Raw genomic sequence first — 11,927 nt, forward strand, 5'->3', positions numbered from 1 at the left:
AAAGGGCAGAAAAAATGTGGGAAAAAGGGCAGAAAAAACAGGAAAAATGTGGGAAAAAGGGCAGGAAAAACAGGGAAAAATGTGGGGAAAAGGACAGAAAAAACAGGGAAAAACGTGGGGGAAAAGGGCAGAAAAAATGTGGGAAAAAAGGCAGGAAAAACAGGGAAAAATGTGGGAAAAAGGGCAGGAAAAACAGGGAAAAATGTGGGAAAAAGAGCAGAAAAAACAGGAAAAATGTGGGAAAAAGGGCAGGAAAAACAGGGAAAATGTGGGAAAAAGGGCAGGAAAAACAGGAAAAAGGGCAGGAAAAATGTGGGAAAAAGGGCAGGAAAACAGGGAAAAATGTGGGAAAAAGGGCAGAAAAAACAGGGAAAAATGTGGGAAAAAGAGCAGGAAAAACTGAGGGAAAATATGGGAAAAAGGGCAGGAAAAACAGGGAAAAATGTGGGAAAAAGGGCAGGAAAAACAGGGAAAAATGTGGGAAAAGGGCAGGAAAAATGTGGGAAAAAGGGCAGAAAAACAGGGAAAAATGTGGGAAAAGGGCAGGAAAAACAGGGAAAATGTGGGAAAAGGGCAGAAAAAATGTGGGAAAAAGGGCAGGAAAAACAGGAAAAATGTGGAAAAAAAAGGGCAGGAAAAACAGGAAATATGTGGGAAAAAGGGCAGAAAAAATGTGGGAAAAAGGGCAGGAAAAACCAGGAAAAATGTGGGAAAAAGGGCAGGAAAAACAGGGGAAAATGTGGAGAAAAGGGCAGAAAAAACAGGGAAAATGTGGGAAAAAGGGCAGAAAAAATGTGGGAAAAAGGGCAGAAAAAACAGGGAAAATGTGGGAAAAAGAGCAGGAAAAACAGAAAAAATGTGGGAAAAAGAGCAGGAAAAACCCAAAAAATGTGAGGAAAACTGGGAGGAAAAAAATTGGGGAAAAAGAAGCAGGCAAGGGAATAAATGGGGAATTTTTCCCACAAAGGATCCTCGTGACGGCCTCGGCCTGGCCCGGCCTGAAGGAATCGAAGCCCAAAATCCTCAGAGCCTGCAGCAGCTCCTCAGGGGGATCTGGGGAAAAAACAGCAAAAATGGGAACATTTTAAATTGTTTTTAATTTTTTTTACATGGATTTTGTGTGGGATTTACCTGGCATGGTCCAAGGAAAAATGGGAAAAAAAAATTAATTTTTTTCAGTATTTTTAAGGGTTTTTTTCATGGATTTTCTATGGGATTTACCTGGGATGGTCCCAGCAAAAATGGGAAATTTTAATTATTTTTCATTTTTTTTTAATGGGTTTGTTATGGGATTTATGCTGGGATGGTCCCAGCAGAAATGGGAAATTTAAAAATTATTTTTAATTTATTTTAAGGTTTTTTTTCATGGATTTGATGTGGGATTTATCCTGGGATGGTCCCAGCAAAAATGGGAAAAAAATTTAATTTTTTTCAATATTTTTAAGGTTTTTTTTAATGGATTTTCTATGGAATTTACCAGCAAAAATGGGAAAAATTTAAATTATTTTTAACTTTTTAAAATTTTTTTTTACATGGATTTTTATGGGATTTACCTGGGATGGTCCCAGCAGAAATGGGAATATTTTAAATTATTTTTAATTTATTTTTAAAAATTTTTTAATGGGTTTTAATGGGATTTACCTGGGATGGTCCCAGCAAAAATGGGAAATTTAAAAATTATTTTTAATTTATTTTAAGGGTTTTTTCATAGATTTTCTATGGAATTTACCAGCAAAAATGGGAAAATTTTAAATTATTTTTAATTTATTTTAATAAGTTTTTTTATGGATTTTTTATGGGATTTACCTGGGATGGTCCCAGCAGAAATGGAAAAATTTTAAATTATTTTTATTTTATTTTAAGATTTTTTTTCATGGATTTTCTATGGGATTCACCAGCAAAAATGGGAAATTTTAAAGTTATTTTTAATCTATTTTAATAACTTTTTAAATTGATTTTTATGGGATTTACCTGGGATGGTCCCAGCAAAAATAGGAATATTTTAAATTATTTTTAATTTCTTTTAATAATTTTTTAAATTGATTTTTATGGGATTTACCTGGGATGGTCCCAGCAAAAATGGGAATATTTTAAATTATTTTTAATTTCTTTTAATAATTTTTTTATGGATTTTTATGGGATTTACCTGGGATGGTCCCAGCAAAAATGGGAAAATTTAAAATTATTTTTAATTTATTTTAAGGTTTTTTTTCATGGATTTTCTATGGGATTTACCAGAAAAAAATGGGAAAAATTTAAATTATTTTTAGTTTTTTTTAAGGTTTTTTTAATGGATTTTTATGGGATTTACCTGGGATGGTCCCAGCAAAAATGGCAAAATTTTAAATTATTTTTAATTTATTCTAAGGTTTTTTATCATGGATTTTCTATGGAATTTACCAGCAAAAATGGGAATATTTTAAATTATTTTTAATTTATTTAAAAAAATTTTTATGGATTTTTAAGGGATTTACCTGGGATGGTCCCAGCAAAAATGGGAACATTTTAAATTATTTCTAATTTCTTTTAATAATTTTTTTATGTATTTTTATGGGATTTACCTGGGATGGTCCCAGCAGAAATGGGAATATTTTAAATGATTTTGAATTCATTTTAATAATTTTTAAATTGATTTTTAAGGGATTTACCTGGGACAGTCCCATCAGGGTTCAGGGGGTAAAGGGGATCCAGGGGGGTGGAGGGGAAAATTCCAGCTCAGGAAAATCCATGGAATCCAAGGGGAGCTGGGAATTCTCTGGGCTGGATCCATCTGGAAAAAATAAAAAAAAAAAAATAAGGAAAAAAAAAAAATCAGGATTTTCCCAGAAAAAATTCCTTTGGAAAAAGCAAAAAAATTCCAAAATTTCATTCCCTCAAAAATCCCAAAAAATCCCCTCAGAAATCCTAAAATTCCCTCAGAAATCCCAAAATCCCCTCAAAAATCCCAAAAAATCCCCTCAGAAATCCCAAAAATTCCCGGAATTTCCTCAGGAATTTCCTCAGGAATGATCCCAAATCCGATCCCAAATCCTTCCCTGGGAGCAAAAATTCCCAAAAAATCCATGGAAAAAACCTCCCTCAGCCTTTTTGTGATGTTTTATCCCAAAAATCCCTCAAAAATCCCAAAATTCCCTCAAAAATCCCAAAATTTTCCTCAGAAATCCCAAAATTCCCTCAAAAATCCCAAAAAATCCCCTCAGAAATCCCAAAAATTCCCAACATTTCCTCAGGAATTTCCTCAGGAATGATCCCAAATCCTTCCCTGGGGGCAGAATTCCCAAAAAATCCATGGAAAAAACCCCCCTCACCCTTTTCCTGCCATTTTATCCCAAAAATTCCCTCAAAAATCCCAAATATTCCCCTCAGAAATCCCAAATATTCCCCTCAGAAATCCCAAAATTCCCTCAAAAATCTCCCCCCCGCCCTAAAATCCCAAGAATTCCCAGCCTGATTTCACAATTCCCTCAGGAATTTCTCCCGGAACGATCCCAAATCCTGACCAGAATTCCCTCAAAAATCCACGTTAAAAAACCTCTCTCACCCTTTTCCCTCCGTGTTACCCCAAAATTCCCTCAGAAATCCCAAAATTCCCTCAGAAATCCCAAAATTCCCTCAAAAATCCCCAAAAATCAAAAAAAATCCCCTCAGAAATCCTAAAAATTCTCGGCCTGGTCTCACAATCTCCTCCGGGAACTACCCCAAATCCTTCCCTGTGAGAAGAATTCCCAAGAAAATCCATGGAAAAGAACCCCCCTCACCATTTTTCTGGCATTTTATCCCAAAAATCCCCTCTGAAATCCCCAATATTCCCCTCAGAAATCCCAAAATTCCCTCAAAAATCTCCCCCCCGCCCTAAAATCCCAAGAATTCCCAGCCTGATTTCACAATTCCCTCAGGAATTTCTCCCGGAACGATCCCAAATCCTGACCAGAATTCCCCCAAAAATCCACGTTAAAAAACCTCTCTCACCCTTTTCCTGCTGTTTTATCTCAAAAATCCCCTCAGAAATCCCAAAATTCTCTCAAAAATCCCCAAAAATAAAAAAAATTCCCCTCAGAAATCCTAAAAATTCCCAAAATTTCCTCAGAAATTATCCCAAATCCGACCCCAAATCCTTCCCTGTGAGAAGAATTCCCTCAAAAATCCATGGAAAAGAACCCCCCTCACCATTTTTCTGGCGTTTTATCCCAAAAATCCCCTCTGAAATCCCCAATATTCCCCTCAGAAATCCCAAAATTCCCTCAGAAATCTCCCCCCCGCCCTAAAATCCCAAGAATTCCCAGCCTGATTTCACAATTCCCTCAGGAATTTCTCCCGGAACGATCCCAAATCCTGACCAGAATTCCCTCAAAAATCCACGTTAAAAAACCTCCCTCACCCTTTTCCCTCCGTTTTACCCCAAAATCCCCTCAGAAATCCCAAAATTCCCTCAAAAATCCCCAAAAATCAAAAAAAATCCCCTCAGAAATCCTAAAAATTCTCGGCCTGGTCTCACAATCTCCTCCGGGAACTACCCCAAATCCTTCCCTGTGAGAAGAATTCCCAAGAAAATCCATGGAAAAGAACCCCCCTCACCATTTTTCTGGCATTTTATCCCAAAAATCCCCTCTGAAATCCCCAATATTCCCCTCAGAAATCCCAAAATTCCCTCAAAAATCTCCCCCCCGCCCTAAAATCCCAAGAATTCCCAGCCTGATTTCACAATTCCCTCAGGAATTTCTCCCGGAACGATCCCAAATCCTGACCAGAATTCCCTCAAAAATCCACGTTAAAAAACCTCTCTCACCCTTTTCCCTCCGTGTTACCCCAAAAATCCCCTCAGAAATCCCAAAATCCCCTCAGAAATCCCATAAAATTCCCTCAGAAATCCCAAAATCCCCTCAGAAATCCCAAAATCCCCTCCAGAATCCCAAATCCCTCCCACACCGCAACCCCCGCGCTCACCCCGGCGCTCCGAGGCCCGGCGCCCTTTCCCGCCACACCGGAAGCCAACATCGGCTCCGCCCCCGAACTTTTTCCTCCATTTTTGTTTCCAAACCTGGAAAAAAAAAATTCCCAAATCCCAAAATTCCATCACGGGAGAGGTCGGGAATTGCCAAAATAAAAACTTTGGGAATTTTGACCTGTTTGCGGAGGGATTTTCCCCTCATGGATGCGCGGGAATACGATTTTCTCCTCAGGTTAAGGCGGACGAAATGGCCGCGGTGCCGGGGCGGGGCTCGGAGGGGAAAATGGGATTAAAAACCAGGGAAAATCGGGAAAAATGGGAAAAAAGGGAATTTTGGGATGAGGATTTTTGGGATTTATGGGATTTTTATAATTTTTCTGATTTTGGAGTCTTTAATTTTGCGGTTTTTGAGTGCTCCGATTTTCCCTTCAGCCTGAGGAGGACGAAATGGCCGCGGTGCCGGGGCGGGGCTCTGAGGGGAAAATGGGATTAAAAACCAGGGAAAATCGGGAAAAATGGGAAAAAAGGGAATTTAAGGATGAAGATTTTTGGGATTTTTGAGGAATTTTTTGGAAATTTGAGGGGGAAAATTGGGAAACTTGGGGTAAAAAACCAGAAAATTTGGGTAAAATTGGGAATTTTTGGGTAAAATATGAGACAAATTTTGGGGAAAATTGTGAAAAAATTTGGGAATTTTGGGATGAAAAATTGGGGAATTTTGGGGGCATTTTGAGGAAAATTTGGGTAAAAATTTGGGAATTTTTGAGAATTTTGTGGTGGAAATTTGGGGAAAAAATTGAGAATTTCTGTAAAAATTGGGAATTTTCAGAATTGGAGGGAATTGGGGGAAAAATTTGGGAATTTTGGGGAAATTTTGAGGCAAATTTGGGGGGAAATTGGGTAAAACCTTGGGAAAATGGGAGAAATTTGGGGTGATTTTGAGGAAAAAATTGTATTTTGGGGGAATTTGGAATTTTTTAGAAATTTGGGGGGACAATTGGGAAATTTGGGTGAAATTTTGGGAATTCTGGGGAAAAAGTGAGGAAAATTTGGGAATTTTTTGATAATTTTGGGAAAAAATTGGGAATTTTTTGGAATTTTGAGAGGGAAATTGGGGTAAAAATTGGGAATTTTGGGGTAAAAATTAGGAAATTGGGAATTTTGGGGTGATTGTGGGGAAATTTGGGAATTTTTTTGAAATTTGAGGGGAAATATGAGAGGGAAAATTGGGAAATTTGGGGTAAAAAACCAGAAAATTTGGGTAAAATTGGGAATTTTTGAAAATTTTGGGTAAAATGTGAGGCAAAGTTTGGGGGGAATTTTGGGGAAAAAAATTGGGAATTTTGGGGTAAAAATTTGGGAAAAATTGGGGTATTTTGGTAAAGTTTTGTAATTTGGAGGAAAATTTGGGTAAAATGGAGAATTTTTGAGAATTTTGGGGTAAACTTGAGGAAAATTTGGGGAAATTTTGAGAATTTTTGTTAAAATTGGGAATTTTCAGAATTTGGGGAAAAAATTGGGAATTTTGGAGTAAAAAATTGGGAAATGGGGAAATTGGGAATTTTGGGGTGATTATGAGGAAAATTTGGGAATTTTTTTGAAATTTAAGAGGAAATATGAGGGGGAAAATTGGGAAATTTGGGGTAAAAAACCAGAAAATTTGGGTAAAATTGGGAATTTTTGAAAATTTTGGGTAAAATGTGAGGCAAAGTTTAGGGGGAAAATTGGGGAAAAAAATTGGGAATTTTGGGGTAAAAAATTGGGAATTTTGGGGTAATTATGAGGGAAAATTTGGGAATTTTTTGGAAATTTGAGGGGAAATTTGGGTAAAAATTTGGGAATTTTTGGGGTGGGAAACTTGGGAACTTTGAGGTAATTTTGAGGAAAATTTGGGGATAATTGGGAAATTTTGGGGAAAATTTGGGATTTTGGGGGAAAATTGGGGAAATTTTGGAGAAAATTGGGAAAATTTTGGGGAGAATTGGAGAAATTTTGTAAAATTTGGGGATTTTTGGAGAAAAATGGGGAAATTTTGGGGAAATTTTGTAAAATTTGGGGATTTTTGGGGAATTTTGGGAAAATTTTGGAGAAATTTTGAGGAAAATTGGGGAAATTTTGTAAAATTTGAGGATTTTGGGGGAAAATTGGGGAAATTTTGAAGAAAATTGGGGAAATTTAGGGGAAAATTGGGGAAAATTTGTAAAATTTGGAATTTTTGGGGAAAATTGGGGAAATTTTGGGGAAAATTGGAGAAATTTTGTAAAATTTGAGGATTTTTGGGGAAAATTGGGGAAATTTTGTAAAATTTGGTATTTTTGGGTTTGATTTTGAGGAAAATTGGGGAAATTTTGGGATATTTTGGGAGAAAATTGGGAAAATTTTGGGGAAAATTGGGGAAATTTTGTAAAATTTGGGATTTTGGGGGAAAATTGGGGAAATTTTGAGGAAAATTGGGATTTTTGGGGGAAAATTTGGGATATTTTGGGGAAAATTGGGGAAATTTTGGGGAAAATTGGGGAAATTTTGGGGAAAATTGGGGAAATTTTGTAAAATTTGGGATATTGGGGAAATTTTGTGGGAAATTTGGGGAAATTTTGGGGGAAATTTGGGGGAAAATTGGGATATTTTGGTGAAAATTTAGGAAATTTTGTAAAATTTGGGGATTTTTTGGGAAAATTGGGGAAATTTTGAGGAAAATTGGGGGAAATTTTTGGGAAAATTTGGGATATTTTGGAGAAAATTTGGGGAAATTTTGGGAAAAACTTGGGAAATTTTGGGGAAAATTGGGGAAATTTGGGAAAATTGGGGTTTTTGGGGGAAAATTTGGGAAATTTTGTAAAATTTGGGATTTGGGGGGAAAATGGGGAAAATTGGGGAAAATTGGGGAAATTTTGTAGAATTTGGGGATTTTGGGGGAAAATTGGGGAAATTTTGTAAATTTTGGGGATTTTGGGGGAAAATTGGGAAATTTTTTAAAATTTGGGGATTTTGAGGAAAATTGGGGAAATTTTGAGGGAAATTTGGGATATTTTGGTGAAAATTGGGGAAATTTTGGGGAAAATTGGGGAAGTTTTGTAAAATTTGGGGATTTTTGGGAAAAATTGGGGATATTTTGGGGAAAATTGGGGATATTTTGGGAAAATTGGGGAAATTTTGGGGAAAATTGGGGAAATTTTGTAAAATTTGGGATATTTGGGGAAAATTGGAGAAATTTTGAGGAAAATTGGGGAAAATTTGTGAATTCTGGGGAAAATTGGGAAAATTTTGTAAAATTTGGGGATTTTTGGGGAAAATTGGGGATTTTTGGGGAAAATTGGGAAATTTTTGGGAAAATTGGGGAAATTTTGAGAAAAATTGGGGAAATTTGGAGGAAAATTTGGGATATTTTGAGGAAAATTGGGGATTTTTGGGGGAAAATTGGGAAAATTGGGGAAATTTTGGGGAAAATTTGGGAAATTTTGTAAAATTTGGGGATTTTTGGGGAAAATTGGGGAAATTTGGGGAAGAATTGGGGAAATTTTGTAAAATTTGGGATTTTTGGGGCACTCACTGCGAGTTTCCTCTGGAGCCTCCTCGATGTCGGCCTGGAATAGAAAAAAATCCCAAAAAATGAGAAAATTTGGGAATTATTTTTGGGATTTTGGTTTTTTATTTTATTTTTGGGCTTTGGAGATTTGGGGGGTTTATTTGGGATTTTTTGGGGGAGATTTTGGGGTTTTGTTGGGGTTTTTTGGGAGGAATTTTGGGGTTTTTTGGGAGGGATTTTGAGGCTTTTTGGGAGGAATTTGGGTTTTATGGAGGAATTTGGGATTTGGGTTTTTTAGGGGAACTTGGGAATTTTTTTTTTTTTGAGATTTGGAGTTAAAGGGTTTTTTTTGGGGGGGATTTGGGTTTTTTTTAAGATTTTGGGGGATTTTTTTGGGGAGACTTTTGGGATTTGGGAGGATTTTTTAGGGATTTGGGATTGTTTGGGGATTTGGGGCTTTTTGAGGGTTTTTTTGAGGAATTTTGTGGGGATTTGGTGTTTTTTTAGGATTTTTGGGGATTTTTTTGGGGATTTGGGGTTTTTGGCAGATTTTTGGGATTTTGGGAGGATTTTTAAGGGATTTGGGATTTTTTGAGGATTTTTTGAGGATTTTTTGGGGGGTTTATTTGGGATTTTTGGGGGGAGATTTTGGGGTTTTGTTGGGGTTTTTTGGAGGAATTTTGGGGTTTTTTGGAGGAATTTGGGAATTTTTTTGAGATTTGGAGTTAAAGGAATTTTTGGGGGGGATTTGGGTTTTTTTAGGATTTTGGGGGATTTTTTTGGGGAGATTTTTGGGATTTTGGGAGGATTTTTTAGGGATTTGGGATTTTTTGAGGGTTTTTTTTGAGGATTTTTGGGGAGATTTTGGGTTTTTTTAGGATTTTGGGGGGATTTTTTTTGATTTTGGGTTTTTTTAAATTTTTGGGCTTTGGAGATTTGGGGGGTTTATTTGGGATTTTTTGGGGGAGATTTTGGGGTTTTGTTGGGGTTTTTTGGAGAAATTTTGGGGTTTTTTGGAGGAATTTGGGAATTTTTTTTGAGATTTGGAATTAAAGGGTTTTTTTGGGGGGGATTTGGGGTTTTTTGAGGATTTTGGGGGATTTTTTTGGGGAGATTTTTGGGATTTGGGAGGATTTTTTAGGGATTTGAGATTGTTTGGGGATTTGGAGTTTTTTGAGAGAATTTTTGGGGAATTTTGTGGGGATTTGGGGTTTTGGTGGGAAATTTTGGGGGATATTTCTTTGGATTTGGGATTTGGGTTTTTTGGGGGGAATTTGGGTTTTTTAGGGGGGATTTTGGGCTTAGGTTTTTTTTATTTAGGGGATTTTTTTGGAATTTGGGATTTTTAGGGATCTGAGGGTTTCTTTTTGGGGATTTGGGGTTTTGGGAGGGGGTTTGGATTTTTGAGGGTGTTTGGGGGGAAATTGGGGATTTTTTGGGGGGAATTTTGGCAGGGAAATTTGGGAATTTGGAGGGAAATTAGGAAAAAAATTGGGAATTTTGGAGGGGAAATTTGGGGAAAATTAGAGAAAAGAATTGGGAATTTTGGTGGGGAATTTTGGGGAAAATTAGAAAAAAAAATTGGGAATTTTGGTGGGGAATTTTGGGGAAAATTCCAGGGGAAAATCGGGGAAAATTTGAGAATTTGGGGGGAATTTTGAGGGAAAATTTGAGATTTTTTTTTAATTTGGAAGGAAAATTTTGAGGAAAATTTGGGAATTTAATGGGAAGTTTGGGGGAAATGTGGGAATTTTGTGTGAATTTTATGGAATTTTTGCAGTAAAATTGGGAATTTTGGGGTGAAAAATTGGGAGTTTTGGGGTAATTATGAGGAAAAATTTGTAATTTTGGGGAAATTTAGGAATTTTTTTGAAATTTGAGGGGAAATATGAGGGGGAAAATTGGGAAATTTGGGGTAAAAACCAGAAAATTTGGGAACTTTTGAAAATTTTGGGTAAAATATGAGGCAAATTTTGGGGAAAATTGGGGAAAAAATTGTGAATTTTGGGATGAAAAATTGGGGAAATTTGGAAATTTTGGGGAGAAATTGGGAATTTTGGGGGAATTTTGAGGAAAATTTGGGTAAAAAAATTCGGAAAAACTGGGATATTTTGGTAAACATTGCAGGGACACCCCAAATATCTCATAAATCAAAAACCCCCCATTGCAGGGACCCGAAAACCACCTGAAAATCACCCCAAAAAAAACCCCAAAAGCCCCTTAAACCGGATTTCACCATTTCAGGGTTCCCCAAAGACCCCAAAAGCATCTCAAGGACCCCCCAAAAACACCAAGGACCCCCCTAAACCAAAGTTTAGCACCCCAAAACTCCCCTAAATCACCTCAAAAAGCCCAAAACCACTTCAAGGACCCTCAAAAACCCTCAAGGACACCCCAAAATCAAATTCCCCCATTCCAGGATGCCCCAAAACCACCCCAAAGATCCCCCCAGCACCCCAAAATCACCTCAAGGTTACCCCAAAACCGCCCCAAAATCACCTCAAAAAAGCCCCGGACCCCGTTAAACCAACTCCCTCCACTCCAGAACCCCTAAAAACCAACCCTGAGACCCCAAAACCACCCAAAGGATCCCCCAAGAAACCTCAAGGTCACCCCAGAAACCCCAGGGTGCCCTTAAACCACCCCAAAAATCACCTCAAGGTTACCCCAAAACCACCCCAATGTCACCCCAAAAAAACTCCAAAATCCCCTCAGGAATTCTCCCCTCACGATTCCCCTCAGGAATTCTCCCCTCAGGAATTCTCCCCTCAGGAATTTTCCCCTCACGATTCCCCTCAGGAATTTTCCCCTCAGGAATTCTCCCATCAGGAACTTTCCCCTCACGTTTCCCCTCAGGATTTCTCCCATCAGGAACTTTCCCCTCAGGAATTCTCCCCTCAGGAATTTTCCCCTCACGATTCCCCTCAGGATTTTTCCCCTCAGGAATTCTCCCATCAGGAACTTTCCCCTCAGGAATTCTCCCCTCAGGAACTTTCCCCTCACGTTTTCCCTCAGGATTTTTCCCCTCAGGAATTCTCCCTTCACGTTTACCCTCAGGATTTTTCCCCTCAGGAATTTTCCGCTCAGGATTTCTCCCCTGAGGAACTTTCCCCTGACGTTTCCCCTCAGGAATTTTCCCCTCACGATTCTCCTCAGGAATTTTCCCCTCATGATTCCCCTCAGGTTTTTTCCCCTCAGGAATTTTTCCATCACGATTCCCCTCAGGAATTCTCCCCTCACGTTTCCCCTCAGGATTTTGCCCCTCAGGAACTTTCCCCTCACGTTTCCCCTCAGGATTTTTCCCTCACGTTTCCCCTCAGGATTTTTCCCCTCAGGAATTTTCCCCTCACGATTCCCCTCAGCCGCACCTGGCTGGGTTTGCGCTGCCGCTCCCGCAAGAATTCCGCTTCCCAGCGCTTCAGCAGCACCTTCAGCTCCTGCTGCCGCTCCATG

General features: G+C 38.2%; 1 long non-coding RNA gene across 1 annotated transcript; it reads right to left on the reverse strand.

The window, feature by feature from the left end:
• Positions 1 to 833: 833 nt before the first annotated feature.
• LOC141727293 (uncharacterized) lies at positions 834 to 5,017 on the reverse strand. The gene is made up of 3 exons (XR_012578328.1): positions 4,945 to 5,017; positions 2,649 to 2,770; positions 834 to 1,053 (listed from the first exon to the last, which is right to left on the reverse strand). It is a non-coding gene; the product is annotated as an uncharacterized LOC141727293 (long non-coding RNA).
• Positions 5,018 to 11,927: the final 6,910 nt, after the last annotated feature.

The sequence above is a fragment of the Zonotrichia albicollis genome (assembly GCF_047830755.1).
Source record: "Zonotrichia albicollis isolate bZonAlb1 chromosome 6 unlocalized genomic scaffold, bZonAlb1.hap1 SUPER_6_unloc_1, whole genome shotgun sequence".
Taxonomy (NCBI): domain Eukaryota; kingdom Metazoa; phylum Chordata; class Aves; order Passeriformes; family Passerellidae; genus Zonotrichia; species Zonotrichia albicollis.